The sequence below is a fragment of the Tamandua tetradactyla genome, chromosome 4, assembly GCF_023851605.1.
Source record: "Tamandua tetradactyla isolate mTamTet1 chromosome 4, mTamTet1.pri, whole genome shotgun sequence".
NCBI lineage: Eukaryota > Metazoa > Chordata > Mammalia > Pilosa > Myrmecophagidae > Tamandua > Tamandua tetradactyla.
Window position 1 is genome coordinate 82,037,826 of NC_135330.1, and position 25,615 is coordinate 82,063,440.

Here is a 25,615-nt window from a genome sequence, read left to right on the forward strand (position 1 = left end):
TGTTTTATGATGCTAATGTAACAGAAAATATTTACATAAAAGAACTTTTGCATCTTCAATACAAGGAAATCTGGTTATAGCATCCATAATTCTTGGGAACATCAGTGACCAGGTGCAAAGAGAAACATTTTCTGTGGTGAATCTTGTGACTGCTCAGTCCCAGGAGCACCACCCCTTCCTGTCCTGGCTGCCAAACAGTTGCATGTGTGAGGAGTGAAGCACTGCTTAGCTCTTTCTGTAGTAACAGATTTGGTCCATGCCAAAAAAGTAAATCATTATCACCATTAAGCACTTATTAAATGTCTCTTATGCATGATGCCGGAAAGTGAGTTTCACAGCTAGAGTCTCTGCCTGCTGTGAGTTTATATAGCTGCTTGAGCAGGAAGCTGAGGATTGTTCTTGCTGCATATTGCAGAATTGGAAATTTGGTTGATACTAACACAGGGACATTTTTAGCAAGGACAGAAAGAGGAAAATTTGTCACATTGTCTACAGGGAACTGTTTTGGGAAATAAGCAAATTATTCAGTGAAGTGTGTGGATTTGACGGTAGAATTTTGGGGTATTGGAGCAGTCATATTAGTTCTCTACTGGGAAACCTGATCCAATGGAGACAGACTATGATGGGCTCAGGTCCAAGAATCACGGGTGCTATTTTCACTGCTTCCAACAACTCAGCAAGGCTGGTTTCACTGTCTGGGACAAAGCCAATCTCAGGGCAATGTGAGGCCACTTTTGGTGTCCTTAGGTGGCTTTATATGTGAGGAAACTCATCTCCTCTCTAAGTCCATGAATTTCTATACTGTACAGCTTGTCAGCAGACCAAACTCTAAGATCTGTGGTATATTATGGAGACATTGAGAAGAAAAGGAAACCAGCATATACAGGAATATTTGGAAGTCTATTTTTGTCCTGACTGGCTTTTCCACATCCATTCATTTGATTCAACAAATATTTATTGAGCATCTACTATATGCTAGGCATTATTCTAAATTGTGAGGTACAGTGAAAGTTCTCCTTCCTTGGGACTTACTTTCTGGTGTAGTAGATGGGAACACGTATTCAATGAGCTAGCACAGTTTGCTACATCCTCCCACGAATTGCCATTCTAGTTGGTCATTTTCCTAGCCAGAGAAATTAATAAGAGAAAGAGGGAACATAAGACAAAGAAGGTTGAAAGGGTCAAGAGAATGCTTATTTCCATGTAGCACAATTTTAAAGTCTTCATCCTGGAGCTTTAAATCTTATTCTTTAACAAGCCTTTGTGATAGAGCAGTGAGTATAGGCAGCTCCAAAAATGGACTTTCTGGGTTTGAATCCTGGCCCTGCCACTTACCAGCTGCAACATAAGTGGTAATTTACTTCAACTGTCTGCATCATGCCTTTTTAATTTGTAAAATGGGCTTAATATAAATAGCTATCTCACAGAGTTGCTGTGCCAAATAAAAGGAATAATGCAGGTAAAGTCCTGGCATATCTTACGTGTTCTTCTTTATTTTTCTGTATCACCTTATTATAGAAATGCTGGTTTAGTAAGTGTCCAAGCTGTCTCACTCTGCTGGTACTTTCAGATCTATTCCAGCTTCCTTGAGGGCAGAAGCCTTGTTTCGGACATCATTCTGCTTTCAATAGCGATCTTTTTCATGGTTCTATACATGGTATAAAATAGGAAGTGCTTGCTGACTGCTGCTGAGAAAATGAACTGGATGTCATTTCTGCCTTGGTATTTTTGAGAAAAGCATACAACATACAAAGTCACCTCATCTTCCATCTTCCTCACTTCTGCCCATGGTCTCTGTATTCTCCCAGGAAACCTAGTCTGCATCCCAATCACAGACTTCAGAAAGTATTTCCAGGTTTTTCCCTTCGTTTGTTCAAAATACCCAATTAAACTTCAATGGGAAGACTTTGTTTCTTCTATCTTTTCAATTAATATTGTTGTTTTTATTCCACTACTAGCTACCCTATCTAAACTCTTATCAATTTATGCCTTTTGTGAAGTTCTTGCACTTGGTTTAGATTATTGATATCGGATAATCAGTATTTACTCATAGCGAAGAGAAACCAGGAGCCATTTATCACAACAAATATATAATTGAGAATTCTCACTACTTATGAACCCCAAAAAAGTGTAAAAATGCATATGGAGAGAGATGATATAAGAATTGTTCTGCAATGTCTCCCTCTTTATTCCCCATAAACTAAAAAAACGAACACCACATCTTGTTCATCATCTAAAAGGAATGGATATCTACAGAATTTTGTTACACTTCCAAGTTCTTTCCCATCTGTGAATCATATTTTTGTGTAAAGCAAAAATATATATTTTTTAAAAGTCCTGTATAATTATGCTGAATTGATAAAGCTTAAGAAGATACACTTAAAACCCCTCTACAAATGAATTCTGAAGTTCTAGCCCTCTCACAGTGGTGTTTTTTTCTCACGGCTTAATCCATCTCAAGATTTATTTCTCAGTTCATTTCATTTGATTTTGTGGGCAAGTTCTTTCTGTACTTGTATACTAATAAGAAACATCTAGGAAAATTTAAATATTTTTCTTGGACTTCCAAAAAATATGGAGAATCAGGGAATAGATTTATCCTTTGTCTGCAGCAACTGAAAAGTAGAACAAAATATATTAAAAACTGGCATTCAAACTATTAGATATCAGACAATAAGGAAACAAATGAGATGAATCCTATGGTTCTTCTGAGAAAGGTCCAGGTAGTAGTGTGGGGAACCCAGGAAGAGCCCTGCAGTCTTCTTTATTGTGGATGTGAAGCTGAACCACCATAAGATTAAAGGAAAGAGTGCCTGGAGCTCATACAGGCCTGGAAATAGTGCTTGGTCCCAATAGCCAAAGGGGAAAGCATCATACTTTAGGAGAATTGGTTCGAGTACTAAGAATGGTGTTAAACTCAGTTGTGAAGGAAAATTAGTATTAGACTAAAATACAATGCTGGCCCAGCCTAATAAGTTTAAAAGTAAAACCCAAAAGTAACTTAATCATATCCTAAAACAAAATTCTAGAATAATTATAGGAATTCTAAAAAAATACAGAACCTAACAAGATAGAAATCAAAATATCTGGCATCCAATAAAAAATAACCAGGCATGCAAAGAAGCAAGAAAATACTATGAAAAATGAAGATAAAAATCAATCAATTGAAACTGAGTTAGAACCAACACAGATAATAGAGTTAGAAAACCAAGACACTAAAAGGGTTCCTATAATTTGTTCTATCAGCTCAAGAAGATAGAGAAAAATTGAACATGTTGAGTAGTGACATGGAAAATATAAAAGTCACCCAAATAGGATGAGTGGAGATGAAAACTACGTCTGAGAAAAAATACACACTGGATGGGAGTAATAGCAGATTAGACATTGCAGAAGAAAATATTAGCACTTGAAGATGCAGAAATAATAACTATATAAAATGAAACAGAAAAACACTGGAAATAAAATTAACAGGGCATCATTAAACTCAGGAATCCTTTAAGCACCCAGATATGTGTAATTAGAGCCTAGAAAAGGGATGGGGTGAGGTATCAGAAGAAATAATGGGCAAAATATTTCCAAATCTAATGAAAAGTGTAAACCTTCAGATTTGCAAAAATTGACAAACTCCAAGCCCAAGAAACTTGAAGAAAATTGACAATGTTATAAAATGATACCAAGAAAATTGTAATTAGATTGTTTAAGATAAAGGATAAAGTGAAAAACTCAAAATCAGCCACAGAGGAAAGATACATTAAGATAGAGGAACAAAGAAAAGATGATAGAAAACTTTTGGTGGGAACTATGTAAGCATGAAGACAGCAGCACAACATTTTTTAAGTATTAAAGGAAAAAAAATGATACACTAAAACTTCCTACCTAGCAAAACTTATGTTTAAAAAATGAAGGCAAAGTAAAGATTTTTTCAGGCATAGAAAAGCTGAAAGACTCACCACCAGCAGACCTGCACTACGAAAATAGTAAAGGCAGTGGTTCAGGCAGAAGGAAAACGATGCCAGATGAAAACCTAGTGTTCAACAAAGGAATGAAGAGAACTGGAAAGAGTAGCCACATGGATAACCATAAAGGTATCTTTTCATATTGTTTAATCTCTTCAAATGATAATCAGCTGTTTAAAGCAAAAATAATGTATTTTGGGGTTTATAATTATGTAAAGGGGAGTTGTGTGGAAACAGCAGCTCAGAGGTTGGAAGTGGAGAACTGGAAGTGTGCAGTTCTAGATGGTTAGGCTTTAGGTGAAGTGATGTGATGTCATTTGAATATAAACCATGATAAGTGAAGTTATGTAAACTAAAATCCCGAAAGCGACCACTAAAGTAACACAACAAATACTTGTGGTTAATAAATGAGAAAAAAATCGTCATAAAAGTGTCCAATTAATTTTAAAAAGGCAGAAAAAAGGAAAAAAGCAAACAAAGCACTGAAAAGGCAAATAGAAAACAAATAAAAGGGAGCATATTTAAATCCAACTATATTAATAGTTGCATAAAATGAGAATTTTCTTATTATCCTAATTAATAAGTTGGAGAAGAGATTAGCCCCACCAGATATTAGCAAATGCTACAACTGTTTTATAATTAAAACACTGTAGGACTCAAGTATGAGTAGATAGATGGACCAATCAAATTGAAAAACAAGTTCAGAACTAGACCCACCACAAATTAAAATCTGGTATATTATTAAAGTAGTATCACAACCACTAGAGCAAAAATAGTCTTTTTAGTTAATGATGGAAAAATAAAATTAGATACATGTCATACCATACACCAAAATAAAGTTCAAGTGAATAAGATATCTAAATGTAAAAAATGAAATAAGCAAGAACCAGAATAAAACACGATGAATTTCTCATTAATTTGAAGTCAATTAAAGAAAAGATTAATAGGGCGGGCCGCGGTGGCTCAGCGGGCAAGAGTGCTTGCCTGCCATGCCGGAGGACCCCGGTTCGATTCCCGGCCCCAGCCCATGTAAAAAAAAAAACAAACAAACAAACAAAATATAATAAAAATAAGAAAATGTTTCCCTTTCTTCCTTCCATCCTTCCTTCCTTCTCTGTCTTTCTTTCCTTCCTTTCCTCCCTCTCTCTAAAAAAAAAAAAAGAAAAGATTAATAAATTTATAAATTTGACTACATATATTTTTTAAATTTTAATGATGAAAAATTAAGCAAGGCCAAAAAGAAAATGACCAATTAGGAGGAAACATATGCAACATATATCACAGATAAAGGGCAAATATATATATATTTTTTAATTAACAAAGAAAAGGCAAGGTGGTGCAATGGTGGCTCAGTGGTAGAATTCTTACCGGCCATGCCAAAGACCTAGGTTCAATTCCTGGAGCCTGCCCATCCAAAAAATAGGAAAGAAAAGAAAATGCCAAAAATCTTACAGGAAAAGGGGCAAAGACTCTAAGCGGCAAGTTACAAAAAGAGATAAGAAAGATAGCCCATAGGCATATGAAATATACCTTCCTATACATTGCTGATGAGAATGCAATATTGATATGGAAATATCTGACAAAGCTACATAAGCATTTATTCTTTGACTCAGAGATCCCACTTCAGGAATTTAACCCAAACATAGACTTGCAATACTATGAAAATGCAGATGCACAATGTTATTCATTATGGCATTATTTGTGATGGCAAAAGACTGGAAACTACTCAAATGTCCAAGATGGGATAGTGATTGAATAAACTATATATATCTTATTTTTTAATTTTTGCTTTTTTTTTCTTCTTTTCTTAGAATAAACCATTTTGGTTTATAAACACTTTGGAGTATTATGCAGCTATAAAAAATAATGAAATAGATCTTATGCTGGTTAGGAAGGATTACGCACCCAGAAAATCATGTTTTAATCCTGATCCATCTTGTGGAGGCAGCTGTTTCTTTCAATCCCTATTGAGTACTATAGGTTGGGAACTTGATTAGATTATCTCGAAGGAGATGTGACACACCCAATTGTGGGTATTAACCTTTGATTAGAAGGAGATGTGACTTCAGCTATTCCAGGTGGGTCTTGATTAGTTTACTGGTTTTCTTTAAGATAGGAAGCATTTTGGAGAGAGCCACAAGAACCACGAGAGCCCATGCAACCAGAGATGCTTGGAGATGAAGGAAAATACCCCTGGGGGAGCTTCATGACAGAAGCTTGGAGAGAAAGCTGACAGATATTGCCATATTCACCATGTGCCTTTGCAGTTGAGAGAGAAACCCTGAACGTCCTTGTCCTTCTTTAACCAAGCTATTATTCCCTGGCTGCTTTAGACTGTACATTTCTATAGTCTTGCTTTAATTTGGGCATTTTCATGGCTTTAGAATTGTAAGCTTGAAATGTAAAACACTCGTCTTTTTAAAAGCTGCTCTGTTTCTGATATATCACCCTCTGGCAGCTAGCAAACTAGAACAGATTTTAGTACCAGAGAAATGAGGTGCTGCTGTGGTTTGCAAATACCGATCATATTGAAATGGCTTTTTATATGGATAAGGGGAAGATTTTGGAGGAGTTGTGAGGAGCTTGATAGAAAAGGCCTAAAATGCTTTGAAGAGACTGTTGGTAGAAATGTGGACTCTAAAGATACCTATGATGAGGTCTTAGAAAGAAATGAGGCATGTGTTATTGTAAACTGGAAGGAAGGCAATTCCTGTTTTAAAATGGCAGATAACCTGGCAAAATTGACTAGTGGCTTTGGCTGGAGGGCAGATTTAAAAGCCATGAACTTGAATGTTTAACAGAAGAGCTTTCCAAATTAAATATGGAAAGTACGGCCTGGTTTCTTTTTGCAGCTTATAGTGAAATGCAACGGGAAAGAGATAACCTGAGGACTGAACTCTTAGGTAAAAAGAAATCAGAAATTGATGTTCTGGAAAATTCTGGGCTTCCAAGAAGGGAGACCCCAGAGAATAGTGCCCTGTGTGAGGATTTAACTCAGTGTGGAGCTAGTCAACCATTTCAGAAAAGGCTAGGAATGGAGATGGAGTTATCCAGCAAGGATTTGTGGAAACTTCTGTCTGATGGGTACGAACCTTGTTGACTACATAGAAAGCCAACAAGAGTGCTGTGGGAACTGTGTAAATGGAACTGCTGCCAGTCTGGAGTAAAAGACTCAGTAAAGGGGCAAAGTGAAGGTAAAACATTTAGAGAGAGCCAGGAGAACCATGAGAGCCCATGCAGCCAGAGACCTTTGGAGATGAAGAAGGAATATGTTCCCGGGGGAGCTTCGTGAAACAAGAAGCCTGGAGAGAAAGCTGGTGGATGATGCCATGTTCACCATGTGCCTTTCCTGTTGAGAGAGAAACCCTGAACATCACTGGCCTTCTTTAACCAAGGTATCTTTCCCTGGATGCCTTAGATTGGACATTTCTATAGCCTTGCTTTAATTTGGACATTTTCACAGCTTTAGAACTGGATACGTGCAACTTAATAAATTTACCTTTTTAAAAGCTATTCTGTTTCTGGTATATTGCATTCTTGGATCTAGAAAAGTAGAACTGATCTCTTTAAACTTACATAGACTAATTCCAAGAAATACTGGTAAAGGAAGGAAACAAAAAGTAAATATCTTATGGAACATGCTTTTTTGTACAAGAAAGAAAGGGAAATTAGAAAACCTACACAGAGCTCATTATATCCACTAAAAGAAATGATATGAAAGAAAAACCAGAAGACAATAAGGTTGGTTGCTTACCTTTTTGAATAGTGTTTACTTTTGGAAGATGTTAATGATCCATATATTCAAAAAATAAAATTAAACCGATAAGGATGGGAATGGAGAGGAAGAACTAAAACTGAAAGCAAACTGGAAAAAAAAATTCACTTGTGTTTCAAATGAGTACCTTAACATCACTGATTGGGAAAACTATTAAAGAAAAACTAATCAAAATTATTTGAACAGCACTGGTTGGGGTTGGTGTAAAGAATTTTAAAATCCTGAACTATATTTAGTAGATTTGTTTTTTATAGTGGTCCAGTCAAGGCAATTAGGAAACCATTTAAGATGTATTAAAGGACTGAGTAAAACAGTTAATTTGGTAAAGCTGTTGAGAACAAAATTCTCACTGTGTAAGAAAAACAGGTGTTCTAGTTTGCTAGCTGCTGGAATGCAATATACCAGAAACGGAATGGCTTTTGAAAAGGGGAATTTAATGAGTTGCTAGTTTACAGTTCTAAGGCCAAGAAAATGTCCCAATTAAAACAAGTCTATAGAAATGTCCAATCAAAGGCATCCAGGGAAAAGATACCTTGGTTCAAGAAGGCCGATGAAGTTCAGGGTCTCTCTCTCAAGTGAGACGGCACATGGCGAACACAGTCAGGGCTTCTCTCTCAGCTGGAAGGGCACATGGCAAACACGGTGTCATCTGCTAGCTTTCTCTCCTGGCTTCCTATTTCATGAAGCTCCCTGGGAGGCGTCTTCCTTCTCCAAAGGTCACTGGCTGGTGGACTCTCTACTTTGTAGTGTTGCTTTCTCTGAATCCCTCATTCTCCAAAATGTTTCCTCTTTTATAGGACTTCAGAAACTAATCAAAACCCACTCAAATGGGTGGAGACATGTCATCCCGTAATCCAGTTTAACAACCATTCTTAACTAAATCACATCAACCAGGGAGATGATCTCATTACAGTTTCAAACATACAGTATTGAATAGAGATTATTCTACCTTTAAGAAATGGGATTTATATCAAAACATGACTTTTCTTAGGGGGCATGCTTCCTTTCAAACCAGCACATTCCAACTGTAAGTGTGAGGGGTGGACATGTGGTAGTTAGATTCAGTTGTCAACTTGGCCAGGTGAAAGCACCTAGTTCTGTTGCTGTGGACATCAGCCAATGGTAGGTGAATCTCATCTGTTGCTAATTACATCTGCAGTTGGCTAGGAGGCGTGTCTGCTGCAATGAGTGACGTTTAACTTAATTGGCTTGTGCTTAAATGAGAGAACGCAATGTAGCACAGCCTAGCAGCTCAGCATTCCTCATCTCAGCACTTGCAGCTCAGCCCAGGCCTTTGGAGAAGTCACCCTGGGGAAAGTTGTTGGAACCCAGGGGCCTGGAGAGAAGACCAGCAGAGACCATCCTGTGCCTTCCACGTAAGAAAAGAGCCTCAGTGGAAAGTTAGCTGCCTTTCCTCTGAAGAACCAACAAAATAAATCCCCTTTTATTAAAAGCCAATCCATCTCTGGTGTGCTGCATTCCAGCAGCTAGCAAACTAGAACAACAGGTAAATATGGAATAGGGGAAGGGAAGAAAGAATCCTGTGGGGAAGGATTAGAATTGGTGGTATCACTGTGAACTCATGATTTCTAAAATATGTGTGTACACACACATACATATATATATGTGTATACACATATGTTTGTATGAACTTGTGTGCATGTGTGTTTATGCATGAATTTCTTAGTGTTGTCCACTGAAAGGATCTTGAAATCTTACTAACCATGAGCATATCTGCCACTCAGATCTTGGGCTCTAATACTACTAAAGGAAATCAAGATTTCTAAAACAAATGGATGAATCTAGGGCTGGGCAGGGGAAAGAAAGAGGAGCCAGGAACATATTGTGGTGCCCAAAAGAAAAAATGCACTAAAAAACAGATAGGAGCATGTCTCAGGGACATAGGAACCTTAAATGGGGCTCCCGCTGGCCTGATCTGGTACTGTTTGAGCAATAAAAGTATTAAGGACAGTAATGAATTATCAAAAGAAGTCCATGAGTCTATGTGATCATGAATAGATGAGATGGATTATGATGAGGAGGAGATAGCTAGATAACTAGGTAAAGAGAGAGAAAGAGAAAGGAGAAAGGATGGTTCTCACCCTCAGTAAAATGCTATGTGCCAACTGATTAATGTGGAGAGTGCTGGAAGATCATCTTTTTGCAACCACTGTAGTAAAGATCAATTCAGAAAGAATCATCAATGGATGCCAAATATGAGAGAATTATTAATGAAGTACAAGGTACTTGCATGGTCTTAAAGCCTCTTTTAACAGACTGCTTATTGATTGTAAGGGTAAAAATAGTAACTATACAGTGGAAAAATTGGGCAAAACATCTAAGGTGTGATCTAAATTAGCAAATGCAGCAATGTGAGGCAGGTGAATGTAATGTGTCTCCAAATGTGATATCTGAGAAGGACACTACATCACTTTTGTCATATTATAGTTAGGCATATATAGATATACATGTATATATGTATATACATTCATATGTATATATATATGGATCTATTCATGAGGAAACATCAGATGAACCACATACATACACACATAAGGACTGTATCCTTCAAAAACATCAAGAATAAAAAGACCAAAAGATACTAGAAAAGTTCCACATTACAGCAACTAGTCAGTCACTACAACTACATTCAGTGAACTGACAACTGCATGCAATGCCTGACCCTAGACTGTATACTGTCTTGGGGGGAACATATACTATAAAGAGCATTATTGTATTTACTGACAAAACTGAAGTATGAATACCAGATTTGCTAAAATGATTCATCAATATTTTAAATGTACTGAAGTAGATCACCATACTGAGACTGTTAGAAAAATTTCCTTATTCTTGGAAAATATACACTGAGCTATTTATGAGAGAAGGACCAATAGATATGCAACTTACTTTCAAAAGATTCAGAAAAATATATATATAAATAGAGAGGTTAACAAAGCAATGGGATAAAATTTGGACAACAGGAGAATCTGGGTAAAGGGTTAATATTTTTTAGTACTATACTTATTCCCATAAATTTTATGTGTTTGAGATTATTTCCAAATGAAAAGTATTTTAAAAATCTTGACTACCCAAATTAAATGTTGGAATTAATTCAGCAAAATAAAATTGCACAAGGGAAGAAGAAAAACCTGCATGGGCCAAAGATGGAGGTGTAAGACAATCAGGGTGTCATTCACCCACATAACCTGTGAACAACTTATGAAAACCAGCAAAGCCGTCTTCCTCAAAACTCCAAAAACTGTTGAGGGGCTGCATTAACTTGGCGAGTGCTGAAACAAGAAAACACAGATTTATAAATATTAGGAGAAGCTTGTGGTGCCCTTGCTGGCCCCTCTACCACCCCCTCCCTGACACGGAGTAGAGCCAGTCTGCACTCCCATTGTGAGTCCATGGCTCTGGTCCCAAGGGAGCAAAGTAACCTCTATGCACATACTGGGTGTCTGTACATTAGCGACAATCTATCTGGTGGAAGCCTGAAAGTCTGAACCAGGAAAGTCATCCTCAAGTCCCCTTCCCAAAACCTGCCCTGCAGGCAGAAGCAGCTTGCCAAAAGCTAAAACATGCAAGAAAATATTAAGCCAAATCTGCCTGGAATGAAGGATTACCTACTTTAAGTCATTTAATTGAGTATTCCAGAGGAAGAGAATCTCTGTTTCAAAGAAAGTAGAGGGAACATTTGAAGTCCTGCAAAACAGGGGAATTCCAAAGACCACAGGCAAGCACAACCCCAGTACAAGGCTCAGGCTCAGAAAAGATGTGATCAGCAATCACATTCAATTTGGGCTGATATTCTTGACAGGAGGACTAATCTGGGAAGGAAGGCAGTAGCAAATGCACAGACAATTTGAAAAGACTGTAAAAGGTGTTTTTGGCATTGATTTGTTTGATTTTGATAGCTCCTGGCACTCAAAAAAATTCTCTGTCATATCACTATCTGGATGCAAGCTTAAAGAACAGATAGCTCAGCTCAGAGACTAAATCACAAAGTGAATACTTTAAAATACTAAAATGTACAATGCTTGGCAAAAGATTATAAAACAATCAAAGAAACAGGAAATGATGGCTCATCCAAAAGAGCAAGATAAAAATCAAGTAAACTTCAATGAAGAAGAGATTGTAGGGCAGGCCACGGTGGCTCAGCGGCAAGAATGCTTGCCTGCCATGCCAGAGGACCCAGGTTTGATTCCTGGTGCCTGCCCATGTTAAAAAACTAAAAAAGAAGAGGTTGTGGACATATCAGAAAAAGACTATTAAAAGATGATCCTCAATAGGCTCAAAGAAATAAAGGTAAACACCAAGAAAGAACTAAAGACATTGGGGAAAAAATGAATGCGAAATATGGGAATCTCAATAAAGAGATAGAAAATTTAAAAAGGAAACCACCAAAAATATTGGAGTTCAAGACCAAAATAACTAAAATGAAAAATTCACAAGATGGTTTCCACAGCAGATTGGAGCTGGCAGAAGAAAAAATCAGTAAATATAGAGACAAAACAATTGCAATAATTCAGGCTGTGGAGCAGAAAGAAAAAATAATTGGAAAAAAAAAAAGCAAAAACAGCCTAGGAGACCTGTAGTAACAGACACCATCAACTATACCAATATATGCTTTATGGGAGTCCCAGAAGGAGATGAAAGAGAGAAAGGATGGAACAAATATTTAAACAAATAATGGCAGAAAACTTTGCAAATTTAATGAAAAACATGAATATGCATATTTGAGAAGCCCAATGAACCTCAAACAGGGTAAACTGAAAGAGAATCACACCCAGATGTATAGTAGTCAAACTGTCAAAAACAAAGGATAAGGAGAGAATTTTAAAACCTGCAAGGAAAAAGTAACATGTTATGTACAGATGAATACAAATAAGATTTACTGTCAATTTCTCATCAGAAAAGATGGAGGCAAAAAGCAATGGAACAAAATGTCTAAAGTGCTGAAAGAAAACAATTGCCAACCAAAAAGATGGCAGGATCATCTTTCAAAATGAGAAAGACTAAGTAATTCCCAGGTAAACAAAAGCTGAAGGTGTTTGTCATCGTACAGCTTGCCCTGTAAACATACTAAAAAGAATCCTTTAGACTGAAAGAAAAGTACACTGATAGCGTATGTCATGGTCAGGTACATGTGTCAACTTGGCCAAGTGGTGGTACCTGTTTGTCTGATTGAGCAAGTGCTGGCCTGTCTGTTGTGATGAAGACATTTCATAGAATTAGATCATGATCATGTCAGCTGCATCCACAGCTGATTCCATTTGTAATCAGCCACAGGGAGTGTCTTCCACAATGAGTGATGCTTAATCTAATCACTGGGAGCTTTTTAAGGAGGATTCAGAAGAGACAGGCTCTCTTCCTACTTTGGCCAGCGAGCCACTCCTGTGGAGTTCATCCAGACTCTCCATTGGAATTGCCAGCTTCACAGCTTGCCCTGTGAATTTTGGACTCTGTGTTTCCATGGCTACATGAGACAATTTTATAAATTTTATATTTGTGAGGGTTTCCTGTTGATTCTACTTCTCTAGAGAACCCTAACTAATACACTTGGTACCAGGAGTGGTTCTTAAGAAACAGAATCTTAAAAATGGGATTTTATGAAGGGTTTTCTACTCTGACTGAACCCAAAGGCACTCAGGACTCTGATTCCCATAATCAGAATGACATTCCCAATGAATGGAGTGAGTTGGCAAAAGAGATAGTCAAAATATCACCATTCGATTCTCCTAATGCTTCAAATGCATGAAGCCAGGCCCTAGAGGATAATGTTTTTGACACCTTTATGGAGTTTTGTGGAAATAAGAGTTATAGAGATGTTGGCTGGTTGTTATTAGACACACTGGATGCATTAAGGAGTGAAAGGGATGGGTTTAAGGCTTCAAACAAGAAGCTTAAGCACCGTCTGACAGATGTAGGTATTTCTATGAGTATCCTGAAGGTAAATCTTATTTCCTGTAGCTGTACACTTCAGATATCTGAAAATCAGACTCAGAATCTTATTGTTAGAGTAGCAACTTTACAACATAAACTGAAATCTCAATGTTGCATGATGTCTGACGTTAAAGTGAGGGCATTGATTGGAAAGGAATGGGACCCTGAAAAATAGAATGGTGACATATGGATTCATAATAATGTCAGGGGTGAGGTTGGAACACTAGGTCATGCTGAGCCTTCTCTAGATAACGCTGTAATAGCCTGCCCTGAGGACATAGCCACCCCACCTCCAGCCTGCCTTGAGCCGTTGGCCATTCAACCTCCTCCTGAAGGGATTAGACCTAGACTGATTAATCCTGTTTCACCAGATGAAACTGCAAATGAATGCTCTGAAGCAAATGGCTTGGAAGATAATTCTAATTCTTTTCATGGTCCAACCCCACCACCCCTCATTTCTTCCAGACCTATAACTAGACTAAAGTCTCAACAGGCCCCTAAAGGTGACATACAAAGTATCACACATGAGGAGGTACATTATATTCCAAAAGAACTATGTGAGTTTTCCAATTTATGTAGACAGAAATCAGGGGAATATGTGTGGACATGGATTTTAAGGGTGTGGGATAATGGTGGGAGGAATATAAGGCTGGATCAGGTTGAATTTATTGATACAGGTCCACTAAGCAGAGATTCTGCATTCAATGTTATAGCTTGAGGGGTTAGAAAAGGTATTAACAGTTTGTTTGGATGGTTGGTTGAAACATAGATCAAAAGGTGGCCGACATTACCTGAGGTTGAAATGCCAGAACTACCCTGGTATAATGTAGATGAGGGGATCCAGAGGCTTAGAAATATTGGAATGTTAGAGTGGATTTATCATGCAAAACCTGCTCTTACACCCCAGGAATGTCTGGAGGATGCACCTTTCACCAGAATAGTGAGAAATAAATTTGTGAGACTAGCACCATCATCCCTGAAGAGTTCTGTAGTTGCACTTCTCTGTAGGTAAGATATTACTGTAGGAGCTGCTGTCACTGAACTGGAATCCTTAAACACAATGGGGATGACCAGATCCCAAGTTGGCAGAAGCCAGGTGGCAGCACTTAATTGCCAAAGACAGGGTAAACGTGGCTATTATAATAGACAGCAAACTCAAAGCAAGAGTCAAAATTATAGGACTCACAGGGATTTGTGGCACTGGCTAGTAAATCATGGGGTACCTGATAATATAATAGATGAGCAATCTACTAAATTATTGTTCAAGCTATATAAACAAAGGGGTTCTAGGTCAAGTGAACAGAAGTCTAATCTGAATTACAAAAAGACAGAGTCACGGCCCCTTAATCAATTTCCAGACTTGAGACAGTTTACAGACCCAGAGCTCCTTGAATGAAGGAGAGGCCAGGTCCCTTTGGGGGAGAACCCTGTTACACTGCCACAAAATTTATACTGTTAATCTTCCTCCAAGTCTTTCCCAGGGAGACCAACAGCCTTTTACCAGGTTAACTGTGCATGGGGGAAAAGGAAACAATCAGATATTTTAGGGATTATTAGACACTGGTTCAGAAAGTGACATTAACTCCAGGGGACCCAAAACATCACTCTGGTCCACCAGCCAGAGTGGGGGCTTATGGAGGCCAGGTGATCAAATGGAGTTTCAGCTCAGACCCATCTCACCGTGGATCCAGTGGGCCCTCAGACCCCTTCTGTATTTATTTCCCCAGTTCCAGAATGTATAATTGGAATAGCCATACTGAGAAACTGGCAGAATCCCTACATTGGCTCTCTAACTCATGCAGTGAGGGCTATTATGGTGGGAAAGGCCAAGTAGAAGCCACTAGAACTACCCCTACCTAGCAAAATTGTAATTCAGAAGCAATACCAGATTCCTGGAGGAATTGCAGAGATTACCGCCAGTCTTAAGGACTTGAAGGATGCAGGGGTGGTGATTCCCACCACATCCCCATTCAACTCTCCTATTTGGCCTGTAAAGAAAAAAGATGGGTCTTGGAGGATGACAATGGATTATCATAAGCTCAACCAGATGGTAACTCCAATTGCAACTGCTGTCCCAAATGTGGTATCATTGCTTGAGAAAATCAATACATCTGGTACCTGGTATGCAGCTATTGATCTGGCAAATGCTCTTTTCTCAATAGCTGTTAGTGAGGACTACCAGAAACCATTTGCTTTCAGCTGGCAAGGTCAGCAATATATTTTCACTGTCCTGCCTCAGGGGTATATCAACTCTCCAGCCCTGTGTCATAATTTTGTCCCCAGGGGACTTGATCGTTTTTCCCTCCCACAAGACATCACACTGGTCCATTATATTGATGATATCATGTTGATTGGACCTAGTGAGCAAGAAGTAACAACTATTGTAGACTTACTGGTAAGGCTTTTGTGTGTCAGAGGATGGGAGATAAATCCAACAAAAATACAGGCTCCTTCCAATTCAGTGAAATTTCTAGGTGTCCAGTGGTGTGGGGCATGCTGAAATATCCCTTCTAAGGTGAAGGATAAGTTGCTGCCTCTGGCCCCTCCTACAACCAAAAAAGAGGCACAATGCCCAGTTGGTCTCTCTGGATTTTGGCAACGACATATTCCGCATTTGGGTGTGCTACTCCAACCCATTTATTGAGTGACCAGAAAAGCTGCTAATTTTGAGTGGGGACCTGAACAATAGGAGGCTCTGCAACATATCCAGGCTGCTGTATGAACTGCTCTGCCACTTGGGCCATATGATCCAGTAGATCCAATGGTGCTGGAAGTGTCAGTGGCAAATGGAGATGCTGTCTGGAGCCTTTGGCAGGCCCCTATAGGAAAATCACAATGCAGGCCCTCAGGATTTTGGAGTAAAACCTTACCATCTGCTGCAGATAACTACTCTCTTTTTGAGAAACAGCTTTTGGCCTGCTACTAGGCCTTAGTACATACTGAATGCTTAACCATGGGCCACCAAGTTGCCATGAGATGTGAGTTGCCTATCATGAGCTGGGTGTTGTCTGACCTACCAAGCCATAAAGTTGAGGTGTGCAGCAGCACTCTATTGTAAAATGGAAATGGTATATACAAGATAGAGCCAGAGCAGGTCCTGAAGGCAAAAGTAAGTTACATAAGGAAGTGACCCAAATGCCCATCATCTCCACTCCTGCCACATTACCTTCTCTTTCTCACACCAGGGCTATGGCCTCTTGGGGAGTTCCTTACAGTGAATTGACTGAGAAAGAGAAAATTTGGGCCTGGTTTACAGATGGCTCAGCACCATATGCAGGTACCACCCGAAAGTGAACAGCTGCAACACTACAACTCCTTTCTGGGGTGTCCGTGAAGGACAGTCGTGAGGGGAAATCCTCCCAGTGGGCAGAGATTCGAGCAGTGCACCTGGTTGTTCATTTTGCTTGGAAGGAGAATTGGCCAGAGGTATGTTTGTATACTGACTCATGGGCTGTTGCTAATGGTTTGGCTGGATGGTCAGGGACTTGGAAAGACCATAATTGGAAAATTGGTGACAAGGAGGTCTGGGGAAGAACTATGTGGATAGACCTTTCTGAGTGGGCTAAAAACATGAACATATTTGTGTCCCATGTGAATGTGCACCAGAGGGTGACTTCAGCAGAGGGAGATTTTAATAATCAAGTGGATAAGATGACCCATTCTGTGGATACCAGTCAGCCTCTTTCCCCAGCAACTCCTGTCATTGCCCAGTGGGTTCATGAACAAAGTTGTCATGGTGGTAGGGATGGAGGTTATGCATGGGCTCAGAAACATGAACTTTCACTCACCAAGGTTGACTTGGTTACAGCCACTGCTCAGTGCCCAGTCTGCCAGCAGCAGAGACCCACACCCAGCCCCTGATATGGCACCATTACCCGAAGTGACCAGCCAGCTACATGGTGGCAGGTTGATTACATTGGACCACTCCCTTCATGGACAGGGCAGTGATTTGTTTTAAATGGACTAGATACATACTCTGAATATAGATTTGCTTTCCCTGCACACAATACTTCTGCCAAAACTACCTACTTCCCTGCACGCAATACTTGTGCCAACTATTCTGTGGGCTTACAGAATGCCTTATCCATCATCATGGTATTCCACCCAGAATTGCTTCTGATCAAGGAACACACTTCACGGCAAATGAAGTGTGGGAATGGACACATGCTCATGGAATTCTCTGGTCTCACCAGTTCCCCATCATTGAGAAGCAGCTGTATTGATAGAATGGTGGAATGACCTTTTGAAAACTCAATTATGGTGCTGGCAATACCTTGAAGGGCTGTGGTAATGTTCTCCAGGAAGCTGTATATGCTCTGAATCAGAGTCCTCTGTGTGGTGCTGTTTCTCCCATAGCCAGGATCCATGAGTCTAGGAACCAAGGGGTGGAAATGGGAGTGATACCACTCACTATTACCCCTAGTGATCCACTAGGAAAATTTTTGCTTCCTGTCCATGCAACCCTGAGCTTTGCTGGTCTACAGGTTTTAGTTCCAAAAGGGGGAGTGCTTCCACCAGGAGAAACAACAAAGATTCCAGTGAACTGGAAGTTAAGACTGCCACCTGGTCACTTTGGGCTACTCATGCCCCTGGATCAACAAGCCAATAAGGGGATTACATTATTGGCTGGGGTGATTGACCCTGACTATCAGGGGCAAATAGGACTGCAACTACACAATGGAGGTAAAGAAGAGTTTTCTTGGAATATAGGAGATCCCCTAGGGTGTCTTTTAATACTACCATACCTTGTGATTAAAATCAATAGAAAACTGCAACAACCCAATCCAGGCAGGAGAACCAATGGCTCTGAAACTTCAAGAACGAAGGTTTGGATTACCCCACCAGTCAAAGAACCATGGCCCACTGAAGTGCTTGCTGAGGGCAAAGGGAACACGGAATGGGTGGTGGAAGAAGGTAGCTCATAAATATGGTCATAGCTCATATATGGTACCACATGATCAGTTACAGAAATGGGGACTGTAATGCTGTTTTGTTCATATTATAGTATTCAAAAATTGCAAGATATCAAGTTTAAGAATAGCTATTACCCAAGGACTTGCACCTTATTCTGGATTTAATGTGTTTCTGGTTATATGCAGGACAGTTGAGTATTGTTAGGTAAAAGAAAAAAAGTGCATTGTATTATTTTTTTATTTAGAAATTAATTATAGTTTAAGGTGATATGTATAGCTGCCAAGTTGACAAGGGGTGGACTGTCATGGTCAGGTTCATGTGTCAACTTGGCCAAATGGTGGTACCTGTTTGTCTGGTTGAGCAAGTGCTGGCATGTCTGTTGTGATAAGGACATTTCATAGAATTAAATCATGATCATGTCAGCTGCATCCACAGCTGATTCCATTTGTAATCAGCCAAGGGGAGTGTCTTCTGCAATGAGTGATGCTTAATCTAATCACTGGAGGCTTTTTAAGGAGAATTCAGAAGAAACAGGCTCTCTTCCTGCTTTGACCAGCGAGACTCTCCTGTGGAGTTCATCCAGACCCTTCATCAGAATCGTCAGCTTCACAGCCTGCCCTGCGGATTTTGGACTATGCATTCCCACAGTTACATGTGACACTTTTATAAATTTTATATTTGCGAGTGTTTCCTATTGATTTTTGTTTCTCTAGAGAACTCTAACTAATACAGGGTATCAAAGTGGCATAAAGAAAAAGACCTCCTGGTAAATGTAACATTATGGGTAATTATAAATGCCAGTACTACTGTATTGTATTTTTTGGTCTGTAACTTCACATTTTGTTTCTTACATTTTCTAAAATTCAAATTCATAAAACAGAATGTTAAATATATAATTTTGGACATAGAATGTAAAAAGACATAATTTTGAAGAAATACCAAAAGGCAGGAGGACGGAAGTTTAAAAGAATACATATGCATATGCTACTTAAATTAAGCTAGTATCAAATCAAAAGTGATTGTTATAAATTTAGGTCGTTAAATTTAAGCCCCATAGTAACTAAAGTAAATATAAGGAGAATATTTACAGAATGATAAGAGAAGGGATTTTAAATGACAGACCACAAAAAATCAAAGAAAGTAGGTATTAGTTGAAAAACTGAGAGACAACAAAATAAGCCTTAGGAAGATCAAATAGCAAACTGGTAGAGAAAGTCCTGCATTTTCAGTAGTCATTATATATATAAATGGATTAAACTTTCCAGTAAAAAGACAGAGATACTAAGAATAGATTTTTAAAAAGCATGGCAGGAATATATGCTGTTTATAAGAGGCTCACCTCAAATACAAAGACCTAAGTAGGTTGAATGTGTAAGGGTGGGAAAAATGTCCCAGGCGAATAGTAACCAAAAGAGAGCTAAAGTATATACTAATATAAAAAAAAATAGACTTTAAAGTCAAGAACTGTTATAATGAACAAAGAGATCACTAAACACTGATAAAGGAATCGATTCAATAAGAAGAGTAAATAATTGTAAATATATATATATACATTTGATAAATATCTATCAAATGGAAAAGGCTCCCAAATTACAAAGTAAATATTGACAGATTAGAAGGAAGAAATAGACAGTTCTATATTAATAGTAAGAGAAATATTGTCCCAATTTCAATAATGGATATAACATCTAGACAGAAGATAAAGAAGAAAACAGAAGACTTGAACTAAAGTGTAAACTAAATAGATCTAACTAGTATTTATAGAACACTTCACCCAACAGAGGTCAAATACTTTTTTCTGTACTGCACATGAATTGTTCTCAAGTATAGACCATATCTTAGGTCTCAAAACAATTCTCCATATATTAAAAATATTTAAATCATACAGTGTGTCTTCTCTAATCATGATAGAATGTTTCTAGAAATAAATAACAGGGAGAACTGGAAAATTCACACATATAAGAAAATTGAACAATGCTCTCTTAAGTAACCAATGGGTCAAAGAAGAAATCATAAATGAAATTATGAAATAGCCTGAAGCAAATGAAAACACAAGCACAACATATCAAAACTTATAGGATGCAGCAAAAGCAATGCTGAGAGGAAAATTTATAACTTTAAATGCTTACATTAAAAAAGGAAAAGTCATCTCAAATCAAATACTTAATCTCTGAACTGGAGTATAAAAAAAAGAGCAAACTAAACCTAGACTGAGTGGAAGGAATGAAATGACAAAGATAAATGTAGAGATAAATGGAATAGGGAATATGAGAGAGAGAGAGAGAGAGAGAGAATAAATGAAATCAAAAGATGGTTCTTCAAAAGGAATAATAAATCAACAAACCTGAGGTAGACTGACAAGGAAAAAAACAGAGGGGACATAAATAATTAAAATCATAAGTGAAAGGGGGACATTGCTACTGACCCCTCAGAAATGAAAAAAGGATTATAAGAGGTTATCATCAATAACTATATGCCAACAAACTAGACAACCTAAAGAAAATGGACAAATTCCTTGATACCTACTAAATACTTATAAGAAACAGAAGATCTCAGCAAATCAATAACAAGTAGGAAGATGAATCATCAAAAATTTCCCCTAAAATGAAAAGCCCAAACCAGACGGCTTCACTGGTGAATTTTACCACGCATTCCAAAAAGAATTAATGCCAGTCTTGTACAACTCTTCCTAAAAATGGAAGAGTAAGGAACCACCTGTCTGGTAGTTTGAAGTTATATTAGCCTCAGAAAAATATGCTCTTAATTTAATACATTCTTGTAGTAGACCCATTGTAAACAGCACCTTTTGATGAGGCTACTTCAGTTAAGGTGTGACCTATCTCATTCAGAATGGCTCTTAATCCCATTACTGGAGTCCTTTATACATGGGATGAATACAGAGAAGAAAAAAAAGCCATGGAAACAAGAAGCTGAAATCAATGAAACCCACAAGAGAAGAGAGAAACCAGCAGATGTCATTATGTGCCTTGCCATGTGGCAGAGGAGCCCAGGATCACTGTCAGCAGTTTGGAAAGAAAGCATTGCCTTGATAACGCATTGATCTGAACTTTTTCCCAGTCTCAAAACCATGAGAGGATGAATTCCCATGTCTAAGTCAATGTATTTCATTATATTTGCTTTAAACAACCTAGAAAATAATATATTCTCTAACTCATTCTATGAGGTCAACCTCACCCTAAAACCAAAGCCAGATAAAGATTTTAAATGAAAGGAAATTACAGATCATTATCTCTCATGAAAATTGATGCTCAAATCCTCAGAAAAATACTAGGAAACCAAATCCAATAGCAAATTAAAAGAATTATACAACAAATTAATAGAACAAAGGTGAAAAACACATGTTCATCCCCATTGATGCAGTAAAGTCATTTGACAAACTCTGGCACCCCTTCTTGTATAAAAACACTTAGAAAACTAGAAATAGAAGGAAACTTCCTCAACATGGTCAAGGGCATATATGAAAACCCGCAATTAGCATTATATTCCATGGTAGAAGGTTGAAAGCTTTCCTTCTAAGATCAGGCACAAAACAAGGATGTCCACTGTCACCACTGTTATGCAAGATTTTACTGTAAGTTCCAGCCAGACATTTAGGTAAGAAAAATAAATAAAAGTTATCCAAATTGGAAAAGAAGAAGTAAAATCTTCCCCATTCCTTATATTCATTTATACAGAGAATCTTAGAACATCCACAAAAATGTGCTAGAATTAATAAACAAATTCAGCAAAATGGAAGAGTAGAAGATTAACATGAAGAAATCACTAGAGTTTATATATATCCTAATAATAAGTAACCTGAAGAGGAAATCAAGAAAACAATTCCATTAGCAACTAAAAAAATCAAATATGTAAGGATAAATCTAACCAAGGTTGTAAAGGTCTTATACACAAAAAACAACAAAGCATCGCTAAATGTAGTCAAAGAACACATAAATAAATGGAAGGACATTTCGTGTTCATGGATTGGAAAACTAAATATTATTAATATGTCAGTTCTACCTGAAGCAATTTATAGCATCATTGCAATCTTTTTTTTTAATTAATTAATGGAAAAAAAAGAAATTAACCCAATATTTAGAAATCATACCATTCTACATATGCAATCAGTAATTCTTAACATCATCACATAGATGCATGATCATTGTTTCTTAGTACATTTGCATCAGTCCAGAAGAACTAGCGACACACCAGACAAAGATATAGAATGTTAATATAAAGAAAAGAAATAAAAGTAATAATAATAGTAAAAAAAAAAAACGAACAAACAAAAACAAACAAACAAACAAACTAAACCTATAGCTCAGATGCAGCTTCATTCAGTGTTTTAACATGATTACTTTACAATTAGGTATTATTGTGCTGTCCATTTTTGAGTTTTTGTATCTAGTCCTGTTGCACAGTCTGTATCTCTTCAGCTCCAATTACCCATTATCTTACCCTGTTTCTACCTCCTGCTGGACTCTGTTACCAATGACATATTCCAAGTTTATTCTCTTAATCAAACCTCCAACAACAGTTTTTACAGAAATGGAAGAGCCAATCATCAAAAGTAAATAGCCAAATGCATCTTGAAAAAGAAAAATGAAGTTAGAGACCTCATACTTCTTGATTTTAAAACTTACTTCAAAACTACAGTGTGAAAACAGCATAGAATTGGCACAGGGACAAACATATATCAATGAAATTAAATTGATAATTGAGAAATAAATCTTCACATCTATGGCCAACCTTTTTTTCTCTTTTTATTTTGGAAATATCCATACCTCAAATTTTTATAATTTTAGTCATTTTTAAGTGTACAATTCAGTGATACGCTCTGTAATTTTCACCATTATATGCAGAATTTTTTCATCATTCCTAACAGAAACTCTATATCCGTCAAGCAATAACTGCGATCCTGTTAACCTCCCTTCTACTTTTGGTTTCTATGAATTTGCCTAGTCTAGACACCTTATATAAGTGGAACCATACAATGTTTATCCTTCTTTTGTCTTCCTTAATTCATTTAGCATAGTGCTTTTGAGGGTCATCCATGTCATAGCATGTATTAAAACATCATACTTTTTTACAGCTAAATAGCAGTCCATTGTATGGATATACCACATTTTGTTTATCCATCTGTTGATGGACAATTGGGTTTTTTCCACCTTTTGATTATTGTAAATAATGCTGTTATGAACATTGACATGCAAGTATTTGTCTGAGTTCTTGTTTTGAATTCTTTGGGTATAAACCTAGGAGTAGAATCACTGAATCATGCATTAATTCAATGTTTAACATCTTGAGGAACAGCCAAATTGTTTTCCACAGTGGTTGCAACATTTTATATCAGCAATGCACATGGGTTTATTTCTCCACATCTTTGCCAAGGCTTGTTATTTTCCATGCTTTTAATAATCTGTTTCCTAGTTGATACGAAGCGGTATCTCATTGTCCTTTTGACTTGCATTTCCTTAATTATGATGTTGAGAATCGTTTCATGTACTTATTGTCCATTTGTATATTTTCTTTTGAGAAATGTCTATCCAAATACTTTTACCATTTTTTAATTAGGTAATTTGTTTTTATGTTGTTAAGTTATAGGATACTATTCCGTTTTCAGATATATTATCTACAAATATTTTCTCCCATTCTGTGGGTTTTTTTTTCACTTGTGATAGTGTCCTTTGTTGCATAAAAAATTAATTTTGATGAAGTCCAATTTGTTACTTTTGTTGTCTTTGCTCTTGATGTCATACTTAAGAAACTATTGTGGGGCAAACTATTCCAACAAGGGTTCCATGTCCAGTCAATGAGGAAAGAATAGTGCATTTAACAAATGGTGCTGGGAAAACTGGATATGCATGTGTGAAATAATGAGGGTGGATCCTACCTCAAGCCACATATGAAATTTAACTAAAATGGATCAAGGACCTAAATATAAGAATCAAAACTACAAAACTTCTGCAAGAAAACATCAGAAGACTTCTTCAAGATCTTGTGTTAGACAATGGTTTCTTAGACTTAACACAAAAGCATGGCAACAAAAGAAAAAAAACAGATAAATGTGATTTCATCATAATTAAAAATGTTTTTAACCCAAAGGACTTTGTAATGAAAGTAAAAGAACAGCCTACAGAATGAGAGAAAATGCTTAGAAACCACATATTCAATAGGGTTTTTTCCCCCAAACTTTTTTTTTTGTATAATATAACATATATACAATGTAAAGAAAGGAAAAAAGCAATAATTTTCAAAGCACTCTTTTTTTTGCATGAACAGACCCAGGAATTGAACCTGGGTCTCTGGCATGGTAATGTGAGAAGTCTACCACTGAGCCACTGTGGCACTGCCCTCAAAACACTCTTAAAAAAGTAGTTACAGGATAGATCTCAAAGTTTGTCACGGGCTACCATACCATAATCTCAGATTTTTCCTTCTAGCTGCTCCAGAACATAGGAGGTTAGAAGAAACAAATATATACTTTTTTAAGTGATCACAATTGATTTTTTTCTCCTTTTTTGTGAAAAATACAAAGAGGCAATAAATTTGCCATAGCACAACAATTAGCTGTAAAACAGATTTCAGAGTTTGGTATGAGTTACAATTCCACAATTTTGGATTTTTACTTCTAGCTGCTGTACGATACTGAGACTAAAAGAAAGTAATTTAAGGATTCAACAATCATATTTGTTTGTTAAATCTTACCTTCTCTGTATAACTCCACCAACATCTTTGATCTTTATAATCAACTCTTTAGGAGTATTTGGTGTATGGCCATCATAACTTTTTCAGGTTGGGAGGGGCTGTCAATAATATGTGGGGTGGGAAGATAGAACTTGCTGATGCTCTGGAGAGGCTGGCCCTCTATTTTTCAGAACTTATCTGGTCCAGGGTCTCATCTGGAGGTTGTAGGTTTCTGGAAAGTCACCCTAGTACAGGGAACCTTTGTAGAATCTTATATATTGCCCTAGGTATTATTTAGGACTGGCTGGAATGGTCCTGGTTGGGGTTTGGCAGGTTA

At 37.5% G+C, this 25,615-nt stretch overlaps 1 long non-coding RNA gene across 1 annotated transcript in view; it reads right to left on the reverse strand.

The window, feature by feature from the left end:
* Positions 1 to 1,029: 1,029 nt before the first annotated feature.
* Positions 1,030 to 25,615, reverse strand: part of LOC143679091 (uncharacterized) — a 65,695-nt gene continuing 41,109 nt past the window's right edge. Inside the window, exon 3 of the long non-coding RNA XR_013173549.1 lies at positions 1,030 to 1,123. This is a non-coding gene — a long non-coding RNA (uncharacterized LOC143679091). The remainder of the gene's footprint in view (positions 1,124 to 25,615) is intronic.